Source organism: Lactuca serriola, chromosome 4 (genome assembly GCF_051521515.1).
Source record: "Lactuca serriola cultivar US96UC23 chromosome 4, Lser_US96UC23_V15, whole genome shotgun sequence".
Taxonomy (NCBI): domain Eukaryota; kingdom Viridiplantae; phylum Streptophyta; class Magnoliopsida; order Asterales; family Asteraceae; genus Lactuca; species Lactuca serriola.
This window is the reverse complement of record NC_136411.1, coordinates 262,260,717-262,286,984: the sequence shown is the minus strand read 5'-3', so window position 1 is coordinate 262,286,984 and position 26,268 is coordinate 262,260,717. Positions and strand designations below refer to the sequence as shown.

The 26,268-nt window shown below is 42.4% G+C and overlaps 1 long non-coding RNA gene across 1 annotated transcript; it reads left to right on the top strand.

Annotated features, from left to right (window-relative positions):
- Positions 1 to 1,778: 1,778 nt before the first annotated feature.
- On the top strand, positions 1,779 to 11,221 carry LOC145100596 (uncharacterized). Its single transcript, XR_013705151.1, has 3 exons — positions 1,779 to 2,165; positions 2,849 to 2,915; positions 11,142 to 11,221. It is a non-coding gene; the product is annotated as an uncharacterized LOC145100596 (long non-coding RNA).
- Positions 11,222 to 26,268: the final 15,047 nt, after the last annotated feature.

The window sequence follows — 26,268 nt, the reverse complement described above, 5'->3', positions numbered from 1 at the left end:
AAGTTATAGTACTTCTAAACTCCATTTCATGGCTTGTTTGAGAGTTTACGGCCAGGAGCCTACTCCCCTGGGCCGTAAACTCTAATGATTATGGTCTTTTGACCTTAAACTTCCATTAGGGGCATTGCACTCCTTTATTGCAACCCATTTGCCTCCTAGCACTTGACCAAAAGTGTTGTCCTCGCGCTTAAATGTTGTTACTTGTATAATTAGTGTTATAATCACTAATTATTTATATACATATGTCTTCATATGTAATTAGGATCATTGTGTGTGTCTAAGTCATCACTTGACACCAAGCACTTGTCCGATCCTTCCATACGATAACAGCCCGTTCAATTCCAGTCACTTACTGCAGGTGAGTTCATACCCCTTAACTAATGTTTTAAACTGTTTTAAATGTTTTATGGGGGGGATACAAGTAGAATCATGCTACTTTTTATGTCAATCACATGTGATTAGTAAGTCGGATTATATTACTTAATACATCAATCACATGTGATTAATATACAACATTCAAAAGATTTGGCTACTCATTAGCCGTTTTACCAAATAGTTTTCCTTCAAAAGATTTTTATAAACATTTTATATGTTTTCAACTACTTATTACACTGTACTTCTTACTCTGTCATCATATTTCAAACTCATTTACAACTGTGTTTTCAAACAAATGTTCTTTGTACTTATACTGTTTCATCAAACAAATGTTCTTTATACTCAAAACTGTTTTATTATACTTATTCCTTCAAATTGCTTTATGGATTGACATCAAGTCGATCTTCCCTTAAAATAATATTCATGTTTCAAATGTTTTACAAAACTTACTTATGTTTTTATTTTATTATAAATTGCATGCCTCTATATGTATAGTTATATAAGGAATGTTTAAAAGACTTAGGAAGACTATCCACCCTATTTCCTTTTCGCGCCTTGAGATGTGGTCTAGTGGGACATTGGGTATTCGTCCGAAGGTCGTTTAAAGATTTGTTATATATCATGTGTACATATATAGTCATAAAGGGTCTTTCCAGTTCATCATATGCCCTTGGGTAGTAAGGGTATACCTCCACGTCCATACATACCACTTAGATTACTAGTAAGCTACCATAGGGGTAGTTCAGGAAGATACTAGAACCATTACTAGAACGCGATATCATACAATGAGTCAGTTCATTCATGAGTCAATACTTTCTAGAACATTGCTATACATTACATGTACAATTATACTAGGACGAGAACATATACATCCATACTAGAACGTTTACATTACTATACTTGCTAGATAGGGAGAACACACATTCTAGCTAGCACACGTAGAACCTTACCGTACTTTACTATAATATTTACATTATTATACTTATAGGTGTACTTGTGCATAGATATATCAGTAGGAGCCCTATTACATTTTATATGTATTGACTCTGTTATCAAATCCGTGTTCTTATCTTTACCTTGTGATAAAATCACATAATCGACGAGATAGAATGGATTATTATCCTAGTACCCAAGGATACGTATTGAGGGATTGACCATTCCTAGAATCTCTGTTAGCTACAGAGGTAAAAGTACATCCACGGATGTCAAACGGTTGGTACCATTACAGGTACGCAATTAAGGGATTGACTATTCCTATACCCAGCTGTTAGCAACAGAGGTAAGAGTACATCTACGGATGGCTGAAAGTTAACAATGATAGTTACCCTAGTACAAAAGGGTAATATTCAGAACAGTCAGGTCTTGGTAGAAGACTACATTCAGAACTATAACAGCCCGGAATCTCAGGTATTGTTAAATTATGTTTTTGGGGTGATTTAAGAGGGGACTCGGCGAGTTGGAGCCTAGACTCGCCGAGTAGGATCGCAGACTTGGTCGCGGGTTCGCGACTGGACTCGACGAGTCCAGATATGGACTCGGCGAGTCTATGCTGTTTAGCGAAAACCCTAACCGTTCAGGTTTGGGACGTATAAAAGGGACTTATTGGCCGTCATTGTTCATTTTAGCCTTCTGAGAAGAACCCTAAATCGATTGTGTGCATCTGGAGCAAGGATTATAGGCCATTGTTGATTATAGAAGAGTGGTTGTGCAAGGAAGAGAAGAGATTGGCTAAAGGAGCAGCAAGGGGGTCACATTCTGAGGATTGGGGACACAGAGGATACATCATCCAGGTAAGAATTCGAGTATACTTTGCTATGTTGATGTGATTATGGAATTAGGGTTTATGGGACCCTTTTGTGAATAGATTGAATGTTACCCTAGTCCCCTAAACGATTGAAACCTGGTATTGGGACCTTTGGAGGTCCAAAATGTCCCATGTCTGTACATTTCGGGAATTGATGAAGGTTTTGGATTGGAATCCTTATGCCCTAGGTCAAAATGTAAATTATGAATCATATGGTGTATCATGAGCACTGAAATGAGGACTTTACGTGAGGGATCATCCTAGGAAGGCCAGACCTAGGAATGGTCGAAGCAGTTCTGACCTTAGGATGCAGTTTGAGCGGTTGCATGGCATGGACTCGCCGAGTTCGATGAGCAGACTCGGCGAGCAGCTTGAAGATTAACTGGGACTCGTCGAGTTGTTCTTCAGACTCGGCGAGTGGAGTCGGGGTGGCCCCGCGATTCTTCCAGGAGTAACTCGTCGGGTCAAGGAGGATACTCGACGAGTAGAAAGGGAATCTCAGAGAAATGGAGGACGTCTAGACTCGCCGAGTCGCCATGGCACTCGCCGAGTCCGGTCGAGTTGACCGTTGACCGTTGACCGTTGACCAGAGTTGACCTAAGTCTGACTTCTTAGGGACAGTCACACTTAGAAGATATAAATGTTAATGAGAGATATGTGATGTTATAGGGAGGTTGTAGCTCGTCGGATTGTGCACGAGTGATTTCAGGATTTGCTAGCTTTCAGCATTCACGAGGTGAGTCTTCTCACTATATTGTACCCGGAAGGGTTTGACTTGATGGGTTTTGAGCATTCTAACACTTCCTAAGTGTACATGCAACCCTAATAACCTTGGATCTATGTTTGTCTAATTATCATGCAAAGTTGAATTCCAAGGTTATATTCCTATCTAGCATACATGGGGAACAATTTTAACTTGAATCATAGATAGAATAACTTACCTTGTTGTTGCTTGTGTTCCTTGAAACCTTGTGAGCCTAGCACCCCAAGTGTGATGCCTCAAATGCTTCACACAACACCAAATGCTCTTGGCAAGACTCTTGAGATAACACACACTTCTCAAAATCGGCCAAGCCCTCTAGTTTCTTAGTGTATCACTTGTGTAGCCAATTTTGTGGAGAATGGGACTCTTATATAGTGTTGACACATCTAGGGTTACACCATGTAAACCCTAATGTGTCATGACTCTTCATTTCCATGACCCATGGGTTTGTAACTCCCATGGAGCATCCTATGGGTAGAACCCAACTTGATAATCCATGGAGCCTTTTAGCCCACTATACAAGATATGGATGATTTACATAATCAACCCATATATTTAATTAGTTATCCTTTGATCACTTAATTAATTCCAAATTAATTCTTTGATCAAACTAATCAAATAATATTATTAATATATTAGAACTTATAATATATTAATAATCTCCAAGTGTTATTTCTCTCATTTAGTCTATCCAATTGCATGGTGCCATGCAACCCAAATGGAACATGCCAGGTTGGGTCAAGTACAAGCCCGAAATAGTTATGGACTTAGACACCTTATCCAACAGTCTCCCACTTGGATAAGTCTAATAACTATATCTCTAGTACTTCAGGAACCGACCGGCAATCGTAGCTCTTTCACGGTCTCTCGGAACTGAGAAGATGATGGTACGCCATTTAAGATAAGTGATCATATAGTCCTCCGTTCTAGATATCAGCCGGACAAATACATGGAACAATGTCTTTACTTATTGTCCAGCAGTTTGTTTCCCGATTTCCGATTTGTTTGACATAGAACTTAATTGAACACATCAACTTAGTTCTGACCGGGCCCGGTACATGGGTCAAAACAAATTCATCGAGGGGCCCAGATATCAACTTCTAATCCAAGAAGGAACAGATAAACTTCGACTCATATGTTTGTTCTACCACTCATTGAATTACACACAAAAGTACGTTTTATAACATCGAGTTACCAATGCGGTTTCGTACAGTCAATGCATAATCAACTTGTAAGTAACAAATCATATCTCTAGGTTTGAAGACTTATATGATATTACCGTCTCACGATCACTCGAGATAGAATTCCATGAAGTGATTCCAGTGAGCGTGGGTTGAGTCCAATGCTCAGAACTTATGAGCACTCATGATTGTTGTAGCCTTGTCCAAGACCTCTACAACCAAACATGACAGTCTTGATTCATATCTACTTCCAACATATGACCGACAGTGGAGGTTTGAATAATATGTTATACCAAACAAAATTATTCTGGAAGTCAAAACATGCAAAAGAAATATAGTAAACGATCGACAAGAGATAGCAACACTTTACTCATAAATAAAACACTTTTATTCATCATCAATTGTCAGTTACACTTTACAAATTTCGAGATTATCTAACTACTAAATCTAATATCATCCTTCAGCCCTATGCTCCGAGCATGCTGAAGATGCTTAACCCGAGTCAGTCCCTTTGTGAGGGGATCTGCCGGATTCTCATCTGATGATACCCTCTTTGCCACGAGGTGTCCTTCTTCGATCCGATGTCTAATGAAATGGTATTTTCTGTTGATGTGTCTGGATCTCCCATGATCCCTTGGTTCCTTGGCTAAGGCAACAGCACTTTCACTATCACAGAAAATTTCCATTGGCTCTTTAATAGCTGGTACAACTCCAAGGTCTCCAATGAAGTTCTTCAACCATATCGCCTCCTTTGCTGCCTCGCTAGCTGCAATATACTCTGATTCACAAGTAGAATCAGCCACTATCTCTTGCTTGGAACTCTTCCAAGAAATTGCTCCTCCGTTTAGGGTAAAGACCCAGCCCGACTGAGAGCGGAAATTATCCCTATCAGTCTGGAAGCTAGCATCACTATACCCTACAACTCTCAAGTCATCACTCCCACCGAGGGTAAGGACCCAGTCCTTAGTCCTCCGTAGGTACTTGAGGATATTCTTTACTGCAGTCCAGTGTGCCTTGCCAGGGTTCGCCTGATACCTGCTAACCATGCTCAAGGCAAAAGCTACATCGGGTCGAGTACACGTCATAGCATACATGATCGATCCTACAGCCGAAGCATAAGGTGTTCGACTCATTTCTGCTATCTCAGCCTCAGTGCTAGGGCTTTGTGTCTTACTCAATCTGGTGTTACTCTGGATGGGTAACTCTCCTTTCTTGGAATCCTGCATGCTGAATCTCTTCAGCACCTTATCCAAGTAGGTACTCTGACTAAGTCCAATTAGTCTTTTACTCCGATCTCTCAAGATCCTTATCCCTAAAATATAGGCAGCTTCACCAAGGTCCTTCATAGCGAAACACTTCCCAAGCCAGGACTTAACTTCCTGCAGGGTTGGAATGTCGTTTCCTATGAGTAGTATGTCATCCACATACAATACCAAAAAGCTAACTATACTCCCACTAGCCTTGACATACACACAAGATTCATCTTCACTCCTAGAAAAGCCAAATTCCTTGACCTTTTCATCAAAGCAAAGATTCCATCTGCGAGGTGCTTGCTTCAATCCATAAATGGATTTCTCAAGCTTACACACTCTATTAGGGTACTCGTTGCTGACAAAACCCTCTAGCTGACTCATGTAAACATCTTCAGCCAACTTTCCATTAAGGAAAGCGGTTTTGACATCCATCTGCCATATTTCATAATCATGAAATGCAGCTATGGCTAACAGAACCCAAATAGACTTAATCTTGGCTACTGGAGAAAAGGTCTCATCATAATCCACTCCAGGAATTTGAGAGAAGCCCTTTGCAACCAGTCTAGCCTTATAAGTGTGTACTTTACCATCCATGTCGGTCTTCTTCTTGAAGACCCATTTGCACCCTACTGTCTTGCGACCTGGTACATTTTCAACCAAGTTCCAAACTTGATTGTCATACATGGATTGTATCTCGCTATCCATAGCCTCTTTCCATTTAGCAGACTCAGGGCCTGCCATGGCTTCCTCGTAGCTGTTAGGGTCATCTTGACTTACTAGTGTCTCATCACTAATAAGTGTCTCACCTTCTGCAGTAATATGGAATCCATAGTAATGCTCAGGTGCACTACTAACTCTCGTGGAACGTCTCAGAGGTACAGATTTGTCAATTGGCTCAACAGGAGTTTCCTCCTCAAGTTGAGGGCTAGAGTTTGAAGTTCCTTCACCGCTTGATTCTTGAATTTCTTCAAGGTCAATTTGCCTCCCACTGTCTCCTTGGCTTATAAACTCTCTTTCTCGAAAGACTCTTCTTCTTGCTACAAAGACCACATTGTCACTAGGTCTGTAGAAGAGGTAACCAAAGGATCGCTGTGGGTAACCGATGAAAATACACCTCTCGCTTCGAGGTTCGAGCTTATCATGAGTCTCGCGTCTCACGAAAGCCTCACAACCCCAAATCTTGATGTGGTCTAGTTTAGGTACTTTACCAGTCCACATCTCGTGAAGAGTTTTGGCAACTTTCTTTGTAGGGACTAGATTAAGAATATGGGCGGTAGTCTCTAAGGCATACCCCCAGAATGAGATTGGTAGCGTAGCTCGACTCATCATGGAACGAACCATATCCAACAAGGTTCGATTACGCCTCTCAGCCACACCATTCAACTGTGGTGTCCTGGGAGGTGTCAATTGTGAGACTATCCCACATTCCCTTAGATAGTCGAGGAACTCTGAACTAAGATACTCACCACCACGATCGGATCGAAGCATCTTAATGTTCCTGCCCAATTGATTCTCGACTTCCTGTTTAAATTCCTTAAACCTCTCGAAAGTCTCTGACTTATGCTTGATCAAGTAGACATATCCATATCTACTGTAATCATCAGTAAAAGTCAAATAATAACGACTAGCATCCCTTGTGGCATGTTTGAATGGTCCACACACATCCGTGTGTATAAGGTCCAACAAACCTTCACCCCTCTCACACGAACCTGTGAATGGCGACTTTGTCATTTTTCCAAGTAAGCATGATTCGCAACTATCATCTGACTTTAGTTCAAACGACTCCAAGACTCCATCCTTTTGGAGTTGGCCTATGCGTTTCTTGCTTATATGTCCAAGACGACAATGCCATAAAGATGCTTTATCCAAGTTATTATTAGTAGAATCAATACACAAAACATTATTTCCTAAGTTATCTACAACAGATACAGCTTCATACACACCATCACAAGGTAATGCTTTAAAATAAAGAACATTATTAAAGAAAGCATCAATAGAACCAACTTCATTATTAAATGAAAAGGTAAACCCTTGTTTGTACAAAGCATGAAAGGAAATAATATTTCTTGCCATTCCTGGCGAATAACAACACTTATTCAAATCTAAACTAAACCCACTACTTAGCGATAAAGTATAAACTCCAATCTTGGTAACAGGTATAGCTTTCCTATCCCCCATGATCAAGTTTATCCTTCCTTGCTCCACATTCTCACTTCTTCTTAGTCCCTGCAAGTCACAACAAATATGAATACCACAACCGGTATCAAGGACCCAAGAATTAGAATGGGGTGAGTTATTAGAAATGATAGTGTAAATACCTGCATGGTTGGGTTTAACTTTCCCATCCTTCACATCTTGCTGGTATTTTGGGCAGTTCCGCTTCCAATGAGCCTTTTCATGGCAATAGAAGCATTCAGCCTCTTTTGGGTCAGAAGAAGGAGTAATGAAACCTTTCTTGGTTCCACTTGAAGAAGAGCCATCAAGGGTCCGAACCTTGGTACCCTTAGAAGAGCTCTTTCTCTTCCTCCCTCGACTTTCCCGATTGCCAAAACCGGAGTAGAGTTTTGAGTAGAAGTGATAGCAACCGACTTCCCCTTAAGACCTGTTTCTGCGGTCTTGAGAAGTCCCTGAAGTTTGCTGAGGGTGACTTCTTCCTTGTTCATGTGATATGTCATGCGGAATTGATCATAGCACGATGGTAAGGAATGCAAAATAATATCTATTGCAAGATCCTCCGGGAAGTTCACATTAAGCTTCAGCAAACGATCCACATACCTTTGCATTTTCTGCATGTGGCTCGTGACGGATTCCCCGTCCTTCATCATGGTTGTTATCATGGAGCAGATGATTTCATACCTCTCTTGTCGTACACTTTGATGGTATCTTTCCATCAAATCTTGGTGCATGTCATAAGGGTAGAAATCCTCATAAGACTTTTGGAGTTCCGCTGTCATCGTGGCCATCATGATGCAAGCCACTTTCGTATTATCCCTTTCATGTGCCCGAAATTCAGCGATCTCCTGAGGAGTTGCAGTGGACTCATCAATCTCCTTAAGCTCCTTGTCAAGGACATATTCTTTGTCCTCGTAGCGGGTAATCATCCTGATGTTTCTAATCCACTCATTGAAGTTGGATCCATCAAAGGTGACTTTCCCACACAAGTTCGTAAGGGAAAAGGAGCCATTAGGATTAGAGCCAGAAGCATTGTTGAAAGACATCTGAAGAAAAGAGGACAAGATTAGTTTAGATAAGAGAGTCCTTAATAAAACACCCAAATGTAATATTAAGGCTAGGATCCAATCACAATACAATATAACTTAGAAGAGGTATGCCGTAATCTAAGCTATACCATATTTGAAAGGTAGGTGAATGACGATTCACCAATTTCCACCACGAAAACCGCAATATTTTAGTATTAGGTTTTTGAATGGTTCTTAGAAATTCCTAGATTCTTTGAGATTCAATGAACTTTTCAAAGGCATGTTTCAATCTCGAGTGTGCCCTCCAAGTTTTGTGACTGGGATACCGAGGATCACAAAACGAGGTGTGAAGTAACCATGCAAATCACTTGGTACCCTTAAAGTTTATCACTCAATCGATGTGCCGGTTAACCACACACGCTCCATCGATACTATAATAAACCCTAAGTCACCCTTTACCTACCTTGTTAAGTCCAAGTTAGTGTGCCGGTTAACCACACACGCTCCACCAACGACTTAATCAAAGTGTAAAGTGTAATTTCATGGAATAGCACCTTATTCACATTTTTCCTAAAGTAACTAAGATTGGGAATTTAATAAAACATTTAGCTACTTTATAATATTCATCATACTTTGAATGAGAATTAATAAGTCCTTGTCTTACCCGTTCGGCTAACGACCCTCCACCGATCAAGCAAGCGGTGGGTGAGAGTGGACACCCATTAAGTCACCATTTTATAGGCAACAACCTTATACCCACCTTATAGACCGGCTTCGTGAATGAGGCGTACTAGCGGTAAGACGACTTTGTTCTTATACATATATATATAATTATTAAATCATAATAATATAAGTATAAGGGTTGAATTTTAACTTTTAAAATTCTAGGGGTTGGAACTAAAGTTTTAACTTAACTTTACTTGTTCCAAAACTTGAGGGCAAGTTTTGTAAACTTCCAAAACTTTTCATTTCTTGTAACTTATGAGTTTAATAGAGTAATAAAATGAGGACTTTTCATTTTTCCTAACTCTTGTGTTCTTTTAATGGTTTTTAACCCAAGAGACTTTTGGTTTTCCATAACTTGAGGACAAGTTATGGACTCCATTAAAACACATTATGATCATGAATTAATCTACCACATAGGTTACAAATAATTCCTATGATCATCTAAACATCATAAGAACAAGAATATGAATATCAACACTTTCAAGAATCAAAATCACATTTAATCTTTGTAATTTTGATAACTAGTTGTTGTAAATGAGTTAGAAAAGACATTACACCTTCTAAAATAAGTTTTCAAGTACCAAAACATTTTAGGGTAATGATTCTAATCCATTTCCAGCAACTCAAGTCGAAATTCTGCACTCTGTCGACCCTACTCGCCGAGTGCATAAACCTACTCGCCGAGTAGGTTGAAGATACACATGAACTCGACGAGTCCTCCCCATGGACTCGCCGAGTCCATCAGTCAGACAGCAGAATTTTTGACTTTCTTCAACTTTTAAGCACAAATAACAAACAAACAAGCCTTGGCTCTGATATCACTGATGGGTTTTGAGCATTCTAACACTTCCTAAGTGTACATGCAACCCTAATAACCTTGGATCTATGTTTGTCTAATTATCATGCAAAGTTGAATTCCAAGGTTATATTCCTATCTAGCATACATGGGGAACAATTTTAACTTGAATCATAGATAGAATAACTTACCTTGTTGTTGCTTGTGTTCCTTGAAACCTTGTGAGCCTAGCACCCCAAGTGTGATGCCTCAAATGCTTCACACAACACCAAATGCTCTTGGAAAGACTCTTGAGATAACACACACTTCTCAAAATCGGCCAAGCCCTCTAGTTTCTTAGTGTATCACTTGTGTAGCCAATTTTGTGGAGAATGGGACTCTTATATAGTGTTGACACATCTAGGGTTACACCATGTAAACCCTAATGTGTCATGACTCTTAATTTCCATGACCCATGGGTTTGTAACTCCCATGGAGCATCCATGGAGCATCCTATGGGTAGAACCCAACTTGATAATCCATGGAGCCTTTTAGCCCACTATACAAGATATGGATGATTTACATAATCAACCCATATATTTAATTAGTTATCCTTTGATCACTTAATTAATTCCAAATTAATTCTTTGATCAAACTAATCAAATAATATTATTAATATATTAGAACTTATAATATATTAATAATCTCCAAGTGTTATTTCTCTCATTTAGTCTATCCAATTGCATGGTGCCATGCAACCCAAATGGACCATGCCGGGTCGGGTCAAGTACAAGCCCGAAATAGTTATGGACTTAGACACCTTATCCAACATGACTGTGTGACCGGAAGGTCAGATATGATATGTGATATGTATGCTATATGTGGTAAGATATTTGTTATATGTGCTATGTATGTTATGTGGGCCGGAAGGCAATATGTTATGGGCCGGAAGGCGTTGTGTTGAGAACCGGAAGGTCAGGGCCTAGAAAGGCGTATGTGCGTAAGTTGTATATTGGGGAACTCACTAAGCATTTATGCTTACAGTTGTTATGTATGTGTTTCAGGTACTAGCGAGGACCGTGGGAAGGCGCCGGCGTGATCGATACACACTGAAGGATGTTTTTATGATCTTGGGATTTAGACAGCTTGTATTTGACACGACACTTAAATTATTTATGCCTTGTTTTGAATGGAAATACTTTATTTTTAAAATGAAAAATTGGTTTGAAAATTTGTGTTGTTACAATTGGTATCAGAGCCTTGGTTTGAGGGATTCGGGTGCACCTTCGGGAGTAATTGAACTCAAACCGAGGATTTGAGGAAAACTTTTTAAATAAAGGCATAAACTTTTGTAAATGGTTTTGTGGTAGGCAAGAAAGAAGCAGTGTGTACGATCAGTCAGCGCCCGAACGGTAAAGATCCCCAAAATACCTTACAATAATATATGATATAAATTGTTATGCATGCTAGAAGACTAGGTGTTCATGATAGGACTAGAGTGGCCTGATTTGTGATGCCTTAGTCTTTGGAAGTTTGCCGATATGAGATGCTTTGCTAGCGTGCGGGTAGATAGTGCATATCAGAAGTAGAGTACTCACTATCCGGGGTTTGGGGAGGAAGACTTGGGATGAATGCTGATGCGGTGTGGTCGGTAGTATTGGGCCCGTACTACCGAAGACACCGGGTCAGTGGGAGACCCAAGTAAGAATCCCTGGATATCGGAGACTGAGTAGGGTTGCGTTATCGAGTGCGATTACACTCGATGGAGTCTCTGATAGTTTTATGTTGTATTTCAGAGACATCATGGTTAGACCACGCCATGGAGCGAGTTCGAGCGGTGTGAGTGACGAGGAGATTCGTCAGATGATTCACGAGGAGGTAGCTGCGGCGATCCGGGCTGAGATCCCGGAGATGTTTGGGTCTATTAAGACCACCCTGATGGAGACGTTTGATGAGCGGTACGCCGCATTGACTGAGGCTGCAACCGCTGCAGCTACCGCAGCTGTGGCCGCTGCTAGGCCACAGGGGGGTGACTCGTTGCTGTTCCGAGAGTTCAGCAACACGAAGCCACCAGAGTTCGATGGGACGCAGGATCCGATTGCTGCGATGAGGTGGATCGCGGATATAGAGGGGTGCTTCTACACTTGTTCATGCCCAGAGCACCTGAGGGTACGGTTCGCTTTGAACCAGCTCCGTCTGGGAGCGAAGGACTGGTGGAAGTTCGTGACGGCGAACTTCACTTTGGCAGAGATTACAGCAGTGACATGGGAGGGATTTACTGCTATGTTCAGGGACGAGTACGTTCCCCTGGTGGAGCGGGAACGATTGGTTCAAGAGTTCTTAACCCTCAAGCAGGGTACTGATTCGGTGGCGGCGATCACGCGGAAGTTTCATGAGAGGGCGATGTTTTGCCCCGAGCTGGTGTCCACAGAGCAGGCTCGGATGAGCCGGTACTTGGGTGTCTTGAGGAGGGATATCCGGGAGTTTGTGTCGAACTCCACCTATCATATTTTTACTGAGCTTCAGGCGAATGCCAGGAAGCGTGAGATCAAGTTGGAGACTCAGGCCAGGGAGGAGGCCGAGTCTCAGCAGGTAGACCGGTGGCCGGCTCAATCTCAGCCGGCAGCCAAGCGGACCAAGTCCGCCGATTCGAGGACGGGAGGTTCGAAGGGCCGCACTTGCGGAAAGTGCGGCAAGGGTCACGATGGGGCGTGTCGAGCTGGTGCTTGCTACAAGTGCGGCAAGGAGGGGCACATTGCTAAGGAGTGCCCCAAGGGGTTTATGGTTTGCTTTCATTGCAACCAGACCGGCCATCGGAAGGCCGAGTGCCCTCAGCTTCGTCAGGGATCTGCACCTAGTGCCAGGACTACTGAGACTCGACCGATGAAGGTTGAGGCCCCGAGGGCTCGTGGGAGAGCCTTTCAGCTGACTGCGGAGGAGGTCCGCGCTGCGCCCAATGTCATGGCAGGTATGTTGTAATTCATGTATTTATTTTAATGTCGAGATGCTATGCTTATGTTGTTATATGCGTAGGTACTTTCCTTGTGAACTCTGTGCCTGCCTTAGTGTTATTTGACTCGGGTGCGAGTAGATCCTTTGTGTCCTTAGCCTTTCGTCAGCATATCAGCGTTAGTCGTGAGTCGTTGAGTCGGCCTTTGAGAGTTTCTATAGCTGACGAGAAAGTGATTTGTGCCACGGAGGTTCTTCGGGGATGTGTACTAGAGATTTTCGGGGTTGAATTCCCGATTGACCTGATTCCTATTGTGATGGGTGATGTCTGTGTCATCGTTGGCATGGACTGGTTGAGCTGATTCGGCGCTGTCATCGACTGTGAGCGTCAGCTGGTGACTATACGAGACCAGAGTGGGGGAGTTCTTTCGGTGTACGGCGAGAGTACCCGTTCGGGATCAGCTTTTTGTTCGGCCGCTAGGGCGAGGCAGTGTCTACAGCAGGGCTGTAAGGGTTTTGTGGCGTATGTGATGGATACACGGGAGGTTTCCGAGAGACCGAAGTCAGTTGAGGAGGTCCCGGTGGTGCGTGAATTTCCAGATGTTTTCCCCGAGGAGCTGCCGGGAGTACCTCCTGTGAGGCAAGTAGAGTTTGGTATCGATCTGGTTCCGGGGGCCGCACCTATTGCTAAGGTGCCTTATCGACTTGCACCTCCAGAGATGCAAGAGTTGTCCTCGCAGCTCCAGGAGTTGCTGGGGAAGGGATTCATTCGGCCGAGTAGCTCGCCATGGGGAGCACCTATTTTGTTTGTCAAGAAGAAGGATGGTTCACACCGGATGTGCATTGATTACCGGGAGTTGAACAAGTTGACGGTCAAGAACCGTTACCCGTTGCCGAGGATCGATGATTTATTCGATCAGTTGCAGGGAGCATCTTGGTTTTCCAAGATCGATCTGAGGTCAGGGTACCATCAGGTGAGAGTGCGAGATGAGGATGTCCAGAAGACAGCGTTTAGGACGCGATATGGGCATTATGAGTTTGTGGTGATGCCTTTCGGGCTCACCAATGCCCCGGCTGTGTTCATGGATCTCATGAACAGGGTATGCAGGCCGATGTTGGATCGGTCAGTGATTGTATTTATCGACGACATTCTGGTGTATTCGAGATCTAGAGAGCAGCATGAGGAGCATTTAAGGGAGGTCCTTGAGGTATTGAGGTCGGAGAAGCTTTATGCAAAGTTCTCCAAATGTGACTTCTGGTTGTGGGAGGTCCAATTTCTAGGACATGTTGTTAATCAGAAAGGGATATTGGTCGATCCGGCCAAGGTTGAGGCGGTGATGAGTTGGGAGGTGCCGAAGTCACCCTCTGAGATCAGGAGCTTCCTTGGGTTGGCAGGGTATTATCGGAGATTCATTAAGGATTTCTCCAAGATCGCAGTGCCGCTCACCAGATTGACCCGGAAGGGTGTTGCATTCTCATGGGGGCCCGAGCAGCAGACCTCCTTTGAGACACTTCGCCAGAGGTTGTGCGAAGCCCCGGTATTAGCTCTCCCGGAAGGGATGGAAGATTTTGTAGTATATTGCGACGCATTGATTTCGGGACTGGGTGCAGTGTTGATGCAGAGGGGTCATGTGATAGCGTATGCGTCGAGGCAGCTGAAGCCTCATGAGGCGAGATATCCCACGCATGATTTAGAGTTGGGGGCAGTAGTGTTTGCTCTCAAGATTTGGCGTCATTACCTGTATGGGGTTCGATGTACGATATACACAGACCATAAGAGCTTGAGGTATTTGATGGATCAGCCCAACCTAAATATGCATCAGAGGAGGTGGTTGGATGTGGTCAAGGATTATGATTGTGAGATCCTGTACCACCCAGGCAAGGCTAATGTGGTAGCCGATGCATTGAGCCGCAGGGCGGAAAGCACTCCATTGCGAGACGTATGCTTGAGACTGACTGTGATGACTCCAGTATTGGATGCTATTCGTGGGGCACAGGCCGAGGCTGTGCGACCAGAGATGCAGAAGAAAGAGCGGGTTGTGGGGTTAATTTCAGAGTTCGTTAAGGATGGACGAGAGCTTATGACGTTTCAGGGTCGGATTTGGGTACCGTTCGTGGGCGGTACGCGTATTACTTTGATGGAAGAGGCTCATAGATCGAAATTCTCGATCCATCCCGGTGCTACAAAGATGTATTTGGATTTGAGGAAAGAGTATTGGTGGCCCTGTATGAAGAGGGACGTTGCATGGTTCGTTGAGAGGTGCTTGACCTGCTGTAGGGTTAAGGCCGAGCACCAGAGACCGCATGGCAAGTTATAGCCATTGGAGATCCCCGAGTGGAAGTGGGAACAGATCACTATGGATTTCATCACCAAATTGTTGAGGACTGCCAGGGGAGTTGATGCAATTTGGGTGATTGTGGATAGGTTGACGAAGAGTGCATACTTCCTTGCCATCAGCGAGAGTTCTTCAGTGGAGAAGTTGGCGGAGATATATGTGAGAGAAGTGGTATCTTGGCATGGGGTGCCGATCTCGATTGTTTCAGACCGTGATGTGCGCTTCACTTCCAGGTTCTGGAAGAAATTCCATGAGGAGCTGGGTACTAAATTGCATTTTAGTACCGCATATCATCCCCAGACAGACGGCCAGAGCGAGCGGACGATTCAGACGCTGGAGGACATGCTTCGAGCATGTGTGTTGGACTTCGGGGGTAGCTGGGATGCATATTTACCCTTAGCAGAGTTTTCCTACAACAACAGCCATCATTCGAGCATTGGTATGCCACCTTTTGAGCTGTTATATGGTAGGAGGTGTCGGACCCCCATTTGCTGGGGAGAGGTGGGACAGAGAGTGATGGGCAACACAGAGATCGTGCTTCAGATGACAGAGTAGATTCAGCAAGTTAGACAGAGGTTATTGACCGCCCAGAGCCGACAGAAGAGTTATGCAGACAGGCGCCGATCCGAGCTTGAATTTCAAGTCGGCGACTTCGTTCTCCTGAAGGTTTCTCCTTGGAAAGGAGTGATTCGATTCAGGAAGAGGGGCAAGTTGGGGCCCCGGTATATTGGGCCATTTCGTGTGATTGCAAGGATAGGCCGGGTAGCCTATCGGTTGGAGTTGCCAGCGGAGTTGGGGCAGATCCACGACACTTTTCATGTGTCGCAATTGAGGAAGTGCATAGCCGATGAGTCGGCAGTGGTTCCATTGGAGGATATTCAGGTGGATGCGAGCCTGAATTATGCTGAGAGACCAGTGGCCATCAGGGATCGAAAGATCAAGGTTCTGAGGAACAAGGAGGTACCTCTGGTGTTGGTCCAGTGGCAACACCGGAAGGGATCGGAAATGACTTGGGAGCCAGAACGTGAGATGCGGGAGCAGCATCCAGAAATATTTTTAGAGTGAGACTTCGAGGGCGAAGTCTAATCCTAGTGGGGGAGAGTTATAACAACCCGGAATCTCAGGTATTGTTAAATTATGTTTTTGGGGTGATTTAAGAGGGGACTCGGTGAGTTGGAGCCTAGACTCGCCGAGTAGGATCGCAGACTTGGTCGCGGGTTCGCGACATGACTCGACGAGTCCAGATATGGACTCGACGAGTCTACGATGTTTACCGAAAACCCTAACCGTTCAGGTTTGGGACGTATAAAAGGGACTTATTGGCCGTCATTGTTCATTTTAGCCTTCTGAGAAGAACCCTAAATCGATTGTGTGCATCTGGAGCAAGGATTATAGGCCATTGTTGATTTTAGAAGAGTGGTTGTGCAAGGAAGAGAAGAGATTGGCTAAAGGAGCAGCAAGGGGGTCACATTCTGAGGATTGGGGACACAGAGGATACATCATCCAGGTAAGAATTCGAGTATACTCTACTATGTTGATGTGATTATGGAATTAGGGTTTATGGAACCCTTTTGTGAATAGATTGAATGTTACCCTAGTCCCCTAAACGATTGTAACCTGGTATTGGGACCTTTGGAGGTCCAGAATGTCCCATGTCTGTACATTTCGGGAATTGATGAAGGTTTTGGATTGGAATCCTTATGCCCTAGGTCAAAATGTAAATTATGAATCATATGGTGTATCATGAGCACTGAAATGAGGACTTTACGTGAGGGATCATCCTAGGAAGGCCAGACCTAGGAATGGTCGAAGCAGTTCTGACCTTAGGATGCAGTTTGAGCGGTTGCATGGCATGGACTCGCCGAGTTCGATGAGCAGACTCGGCGAGCAGCTTGAAGATTAACTGGGACTCATCGAGTTGTTCTTCAGACTCGGCGAGTGGAGTTGGGGTGGCCCCGCGATTCTTCCAGGAGTAACTCGTCGGGTCAAGGAGGATACTCGACGAGTAGAAAGGGAATCTCAGAGAAATGGAGGACGTCTAGACTCGCCGAGTCGCCATGGCACTCGCCGAGTCCGGTCGAGTTGACCGTTGACCGTTGACCAGAGTTGACCTAAGTCTGACTTCTTAGGGATAGTCACACTTAGAAGATATAAGTGTTAATGAGAGATATGTGATGTTATAGGGAGGTTGTAGCTCGTCGGATTGTGCACGAGTGATTTCAGGATTTGCTAGCTTTCAGCATTCACGAGGTGAGTCTTCTCACTATACTGTACCCGGAAGGGTTTGACTGTGTGACCAGAAGGTCAGATATGATATGTGATATGTATGCTATATGTGGTAAGATATTTGTTATATGTGCTATGTATGTTATGTGGGCCGGAAGGCAATATGTTCTGGGCCGGAAGGCGTTGTGTTGAGAACCGGAAGGTCAGGGCCTGGAAAGGCGTATGTGCGTAAGTTGTATATTGGGGAACTCACTAAGCATTTATGCTTACAGTTGTTATGTATGTGTTTCAGGTACTAGCGAGGACCGTGGGAAGGCGCCGGCGTGATCGGTACACACTGAAGGATGTTTTTATGATCTTGGGATTTAGACAGCTTGTATTTGACATGACACTTAAATTATTTATGCATTGTTTTGAATGGAAATACTTTATTTTTAAAATGAAAAAGTGGTTTGAAAATTTGCGTTGTTACAAGAACAGTTAGGTCTTGGTAGAAGACTACATTCAGAACAGTCAGGTCTTGGTAGAAGACTACATTCAGAACAGTTAGGTCTTGGTAGAAGACTACATTCAGAACAGTTAGGTCTTGGTAGAAGACTACATTCAGAACAGTTAGGTCTTGGTAGAAGACTACACACAGAACAGTTAAGTCTTGGTAGAAGACTCCTTTTTGTTACTAATAGGAATCATAGGGATTTCTAGGGATTTTCAAACATTTTCAGTTGAGTTACAAACATTTTCATACTTAAACTAGCTTTCTTTCAAAGCAATGTCAAGTCTTAGAAATTATAAGTTTTCACAAATTAAGACACATTAATACTTATGATCTCACCAGCTTTATAGCTGATACTCGCTTTCAAAATTACTTGTATCCTCAAGTCATCATAGACAGGTACCGATGCAAGGAGAAAGGAAGATGAAGCTTATTCAAGACTTATCTTTCATTTTGATTTATGCTTTAGTGTTTATCAAAATTTGACAGAATACAATTGTATAATAATTATTTTATTAATGCAATGGATGATGTTGTTGCTTGTTTACTACTTTGCATTGTTGTTGATACTATACATGACGTCCTCCGCCCCAGAACGTTTCCGCCGTTCTTGGTTTTGGGGTGTGACAGATTGGTATCAGAGCATTGTTTATAGTGAATTAAGTATATCAACCCATAAAAGATATACTAACTATAAATACATAAGGGATTAAAAATACTCTGACCAAGAGTTTATACTTTAAATAGTAAAATATTTAATAAAGTATACGTGTTGCATTCATACTAAAATCAATGTCATTAGGACAGTACAAAAGAATTACGGTTGTTGGGCAACACAAGTGGGCTTAGAGACATATGGTCAAAACTGGGAAGATATAACCTGATCACTTATATTATCCGAGGGTTGACTAGCATGTGCCTAAGTTTAAGTGTATGGTTGAAACAACGCTAAAATCTTACCAACCCTACCACAATGAGAACAATAGAACATAACAATAAATTTAAAATACTATAGGAGTATTTGGTGTTACTATAAGTACTTTATACTTGAGAATTAAAATGGGATCTTCATTACTAGATTGAATAGTTGCTAAGTGGATACACTGAGGCTACATGTAATTAGGATGTTATAGACTCAGAATCTGTGATAATTTTGCCTTACCCCTATTCTGTGTGAATAAGGAATTAAGGTCACTTATTCGAAGGTCTATCCTGTTTAGATTACACATAGCTGGTATGCACTTCACAAATAGCGATGTAACTAATGAAGGTTTCCTAAATAATTATCTAGATAGTTCGTCTAATAATTATCTTCTTACCCTAAATTCTCGCATAGAAATCATAACTGGACTCCATCCCCTTAACAACCAGTAGCTTCCGAATGAAGTCATAGCTGGTTGGTTTGGAGAAGAACCAGAGAATGATCATCCTATTCCCTGGATGATCACCGTGATGAAGATCTTTCGTATGATACTAACCCCGAGCCAGAGGTTGAGAACCTACCTCGAGCAGCTCCCGTTTCAATTCCTAACCCTCTTCCGGCTTTTCATGGCCTGACCGTGAGCGAGTGGAATGCTTGGAAACAGGGAGCCAAGGACAAGATCAGTTTATGCTATTTGATGGCGACCGAAGCTTCTACGACTTGAGCAATGTGGGCTTAGCAGTTATAGTCTTGCCAATCTTGGTCCGCAGAGAGGCCAGAAATGAGATTCAAGGCAGGACAGCCCTACGTCAGACTACAGAAGTAGTCGCCTATGCTGGAATGCATACCCTCCACACCATTCATCTAGAGGATGCTCACGAGAGATCAGAGAGAAACCATGAAACCCTGTTGCAAACACTGGCTGAATCACGAGCCGAAGGCTAAGAGCTCCAAGTACACTAGACGGTGTACGAAAGACACTTACTTGACATGGAATGTCAATTGGTGGAACTAAGAGTTCACCAGAGGGATGACCGTCACCAGTAGTAGACACTTTACTTTATCTTCCCTTAAGAAAAGAAATCATGTTTTTTCTGTCTATGCCGATGTGGCATTTTCTATGAAATGATCTTGTTCCATAAGTACTTTAGTTAGGTCTTTATGCTGTCAGGAACTATCTTCTGTGGATATGATGTAAGACCTTTACAAGGTCATTTTCTTGAATCTTTACATCATGATTACCCAAGGTATTGACAGCCGGCTAACTTTTGAGATCATTCTACGAACACACTACCCTACAGTACCAGGACTGCATCATAGGGATGTAGGTCAAACCTTAGCGAACATACTTTCATCCTTTAACCAGGACTGCATCATAGGGATGTAGGTCAAACTTTAGAGATCATACACTTACTCTTTTCATGAACAATCTAAGTACATCAGGGTCAACCAAAATTGCTCACAAATCTTTACTCTTTCGTGTTACAGAATCATGTCGTCATCCGGAAACAACCAGCCAAGCAACGAGACCTCTACTTTTCCTATGGACGCCGCTACCTTTCAAACGGTATTTACAACTGCCGTAGTAGCTGCAGTAACCGCGGTCATTACGCACCGTAGCACTATCAACACGCTCAATACTGCTGATGGGAATGAAGTCCCCAATCATGATATCCATCCAGGAAGTCACCCAGTAGTAACAGTTCCGGGCTCGCAAAGCCAGAAAGCAGAGAACAAGAAATGAAAGCGTCAAGCCCGGAAGGAACGCAAGAGAGCCCAAAAGCTGGCTATACCACAACAGCAAGTGGAAACCCCTGCCGTTCCCATACCGCGCAGGTCATATGAGGGAAAACTCCCGAAGTGTGAGAAGTGTGGTTTCCATCATCATGGGACTTGGCATGAGATGCAATGTTGCAATTGCCTGAATATAGGGCATCATGCTTGTGACTGTGGAGCATCGAAACGACCTGTCACTCAAGTCCCTTTCATCGAGACTAACCCTGCACACAAGTTCAGTTATAGCGCAGAACGATTCAAGAAGCAATTTTCGAGGTGGAGTAACGAGGAAGGCACTCGTGTCCACAAAACACCAGCTAAGCACCGAAATCCCGTCACCAAAGCTAGTACTAGCCAGTCATGTCACCAATGTGGTGAGACAGGGCACTTCAAGAGGGATTGCCCGATCACGCAGAATTCTGGCGCTGATGGGAAGATTCTCAGGATCACAGCTGCAGGAGAGCCTGCTCAGGAACCACGTTAATATATTTAGGGCGTTTCGTTGTAACAGACTTATAAACTATCTAGAACTAGTGCAACTAGAGTCTTACCTTTTGCGAGATCCTGTCTGTATAGGAATTCTCGTGCTGCGTATACTTGTCTTTTGTAGTATATCTTATTCGCAGCAATAGTCTTGTGGTAAATCTAAAGTACTGTAACTCTGTTCATGGTTGCATAGTTGTGTTTTGTCTGTAACCGCCTTATGTTAATTCTAATGTCTTTAAAAGTTTCTGTATGATTCCGACATTATCATACGACTCGATTTAAAATTTGATCCTCACGAAAACAGCTTCATACGTACGTCCCTATCTTCTAGATCACTTTTCCAGCGAAGCCGTCATAACAGAACGCCGAAGTACTCATTCCCGGAGTACCTCTTATTTATTTTTTCTTTCCGAAGAAATCCCCGAAGTACCACTCGTGCAGTACGTCAAGTTCAATCCAGGGATTCATGCAGATGATCTATCACTGAGGAAGGTATACATAAGAGTGTTATATAATCAAGGTTCTATAGGTTTAGAATTGATGATTCCACCTTAAATCTTTTCCTCCTTGGGATGTGAGGGTAAGGAAGAATCAGTTATTCGACTACCTTTTCAATCTTAATTATATACCACTCATATACACGAAATTGTGATCGTAAATCCATGTATGAATTCTAAAATGGACTTCAGGACGGAGAAACTGCCTAAGTATACGAGTAATCACATCGTCATGTGAATAAACTTAGAACCCATTACAACTCCCGAAAACAGATCACCCTATAGTTTAAACACCCCCGGAGATACAAGAACAGCACGAGCAACTTGGCGAATTACACAGAAATAGAATTAGAAGACTAGGTTTCTCACCCTAGAGAACCCCGGTCAGATTCTTCCAGAGATCGATGGATCGCATCGTATGTGCCTCGGTTATCGAGGAATCCGTCAAGATTTTATAGAAATCGTTATCTCTGTCTCACATAGACAAAATGGTTGAGCACACGTAAGGAAAGAATCTACTTTCAGAAATGGACCTGAGATCCAAATATCGCCAGTTCGACGCGTTAGGGAAGGATGTCTGTAAGACTATCTTCCGAAGTTGATGCGGACGCTTCGAGTCCGTAGTGATACCTTTCGGATAGGACCAATACGCCCATGGTTTTCATGAGATAAATGTTTAGGGTTACGTCTTTCTTACTTGGATCGATTCGTCAGTTCTCCGTGAAATGACTTACTTATCTACCCTCGTAGTAAGAAGAAAACCGATGAAAACATTTCCTACAGAGGAACTTTTAGCGAAGTTCTATAGGCACGAGGTTTGGAAATTGAAGAGTCAAATTTCTAGGACACACTGTTAGTAATGTGAGAAATTTTGGGTACTCTTTCAGTTTGCCAAAAACATTGAGTATTCATCGACACCAGAGAAGCCGATAGCTTTCGCCAAATGTTAGGTCTTACCGACCTACCGCCTTAGTTCATTCCGAACTCCTCGCAAGCTTCAGATACTCGTACGACTTTGACCCAGCAAGGGATGGCCTTTGACTGGGGAGTTACGCAAGAAAAGGAACCTTTGAGTTTCCGAGTGATTGACCAAGTTCTTTCGGATAAACTCACTCTGGGAATGGCTTAATACGCTTCGTAAAGCGTGAAAAGCTAAATCCCAATTTGGTAGGACCTCCGGGATTCTTATCAGAATCTGTCCTGTGCCTCGCACAAACTAGACCTACTCCGCGAACTTAGTAGCGTACTTTCTACTCTTCGCATCTCGATCGTGAAACCATACCTTTCCGTTAGGACTCTTGCAAGTCCACTCGTCAAGATCCTCGCCTTTGTATCAGAACCGTAGTGACCCTCGACCGAGAGGTCAAGCGAACGAAGCAACGCCGTCGCCAGTTAGTGAAGGTTCGTTGGGATACCAACCGAGAGCTCGATTTCACTTAAGTGCGCTAGAACCAATCGATTAGGAAGTTTCCTTCTCACGTCTCTATCATTCGTGCATACTTCCTTGCCTAAATTCTAATTTCAGGACGAAATTCCCTTTAACAGGGGGATGATGTGACAACCCGAAATTTTCCATTCAAATCAAACCACATCAATCCAATAGAAGTAGAGCAGTTTCAGTGAGAATTCAAACTTTTGGAATAAGTTTGGCAGTTTTAGGGTTTTACCCCTAAGGAGTTATTAGGAGAGTGGTTGCACTAGGACTTTGTGCAACACTGTAAATCCATTACTCTAAGTCATTAGAATCCATTCCGAGAATAGAAATATTTTCTTCCAAAAATCTCTGGACTATAAATAGAATTCTGAACCAAATTGGTTCATTATTTGATTTCCAATTAGAGAAAAGCCAAATACTCTCTCACGGATCTTCGGGTTTTCATCCCAGATTGTGAGTCTACTTCCCTAAATGTGTTTTAATGCTTGTTATATGCTTTATAACATTGATTACATGTCCAAAACACAAGATCCGGGAGTTTACCGCCCAAGAACGTTCTTGGGGAGTAAACTCCAAAATCAAGCCTAAAGGCCACATAGTCCCATTTCCGTGTTAGGCAACTAACTAAGGACCTAGTGTATGATCATTGGAGGCTAGAAACAAATCAAAATCACTTAGTTTGAGGAGTTTACGGCCAAGGAACCACCTCTTGGGCCGTAAACTCCAAGTAAAGGGCACAAATGAGTGCCTTGTGATCCCTAGCCTTAGAACAAACACCTAGAAGCTTTACACTCATGATTTATGCCATCAAAACCCTTAGAAATCATTTCTATAAGGGAGTTTACGGCCAAGAAACTCCTTGGGCCGTAAACTCCAAGTTTTAGGTTCCAAAATGCCTTTAAACTCTTCCTAAGGCTTAGTATTCATTTTTGGCATGTACCTTAATGTGTTTAGGACCTAGAAAACACATAAAAAGCATAAGTGTTTGAGAGTTTACGGCCAAGAGTATTTCTTGGGCCGTAAACTCCTTAAATGGGGTCAAAGGACACCCTAAACACTTCCATAGGCCAAGAAACTTTTAGGGCAAGTACTTAGAGGAGATATGGACTAGTTAAAATTCTTAGGACCTCATATGTGAGGCAGTTTACGGCCCAAAGAGTTCTATGGCCGTAAACTCCATCAAATGGTCCCATTTAGTGCCTTAAACCTCCCTTAATCAAAGTATTGAAGCCTAGACTTGTTCCTAGAATTGTTAGACACTTGAAAGGACAATAAGAACCCTCCCAAGGGAGTTTACAGCCGTAAACTCCAAGGGAAAAGGTTCTTTGGGCCGTAAACTCCGCTTAGGAGTCAATATGGTGCCTTAAACTCTTGCCTAGCCTTGAAGTATTTCCCCTCTAAAGTTATAGTACTTCTAAACTCCATTTCATGGCTTGTTTGAGAGTTTACGGCCAGGAGCCTACTCCCCTGGGCCGTAAACTCTAATGATTATGGTCTTTTGACCTTAAACTTCCATTAGGGGCATTGCACTCCTTTATTGCAACCCATTTGCCTCCTAGCACTTGACCAAAAGTGTTGTCCTCGCGCTTAAATGTTGTTACTTGTATAATTAGTGTTATAATCACTAATTATTTATATACATATGTCTTCATATGTAATTAGGATCATTTTGTGTGTCTAAGTCATCACTTGACACAAAGCACTTGATCCTTCCATACGATAACAGCCCGTTCAATTCCAGTCACTTACTGTAGGTGAGTTCATACCCCTTAACTAATGTTTTAAACTGTTTTAAATGTTTTATGGGGGGGGGGGGGATACAAGTAGAATCATGCTACTTTTTATGTCAATCACATGTGATTAGTAAGTCGTATTATATTACTTAATACATCAATCACATGTGATTAATATACAGCATTCAAAAGATTTGGCTACTCATTAGCCGTTTTACCAAATAGTTTTCCTTCAAAAGATTTTTATAAACATTTTATATGTTTTCAACTACTTATTACACTGTACTTCTTACTCTGTCATCATATTTCAAACTCATTTACAACTGTGTTTTCAAACAAATGTTCTTTGTACTTATACTGTTTCATCAAACAAATGTTCTTTATACTCAAAACTGTTTTATTATACTTATTCCTTCAAATTGCTTTATGGATTGACATCAAGTCGATCTTCCCTTAAGATAATATTCCTGTTTCAAATGTTTTACAAAACTTACTTATGTTTTTATTTTATTATAAATTGCATGCCTCTATATGTATAGTTATATAAGGAATGTTTAAAAGACTTAGGAAGACTATCCACCCTATTTCCTTTTCGCGCCTTGAGATGTGGTCTGGTGGGACATTGGGTATTCGTCCGAAGGTCGTTTAAAGATTTGTTATATATCATGTGTACATATATAGTCATAAAGGGTCTTTCCAGTTCATCCTATGCCCTTGGGTAGTAAGGGTATACCTCCACGTCCATACGTACCACTTAGATTACTAGTAAGCTACCATAGGGGTAGTTCAGGAAGATACTAGAACCATTACTAGAACACGATATCATACAATGAGTCAGTTCATTCATGATTCAATACTTTCTAGAACATTGCTATACATTACATGTACAATTATACTAGGACGAGAACATATACATCCATACTAGAACGTTTACATTACTATACTTGCTAGATAGGGAGAACACACATTCTAGCTAGCACACGTAGAACCTTACCGTACTCTACTATAATATTTACATTATTATACTTATAGGAGTACTTGTGCATAGATATATCAGTAGGAGTCCTATTACATTTTATATTTATCGACTCTGTTATCAAATCCGTGTTCTTATCTTTACCTTGTGATAAAATCACATAATCGACGAGATAGAATGGATTATTATCCTAGTACCCAAGGATACGTATTGAGGGATTGACCATTCCTAGAATCTCTGTTAGCTACAGAGGTAAAAGTACATCCACGGATGTCAAACGGTTGGTACCATTACAGGTACGCAATTAAGGGATTGACTATTCCTATACCCAGCTGTTAGCAACAGAGGTAAGAGTACATCTA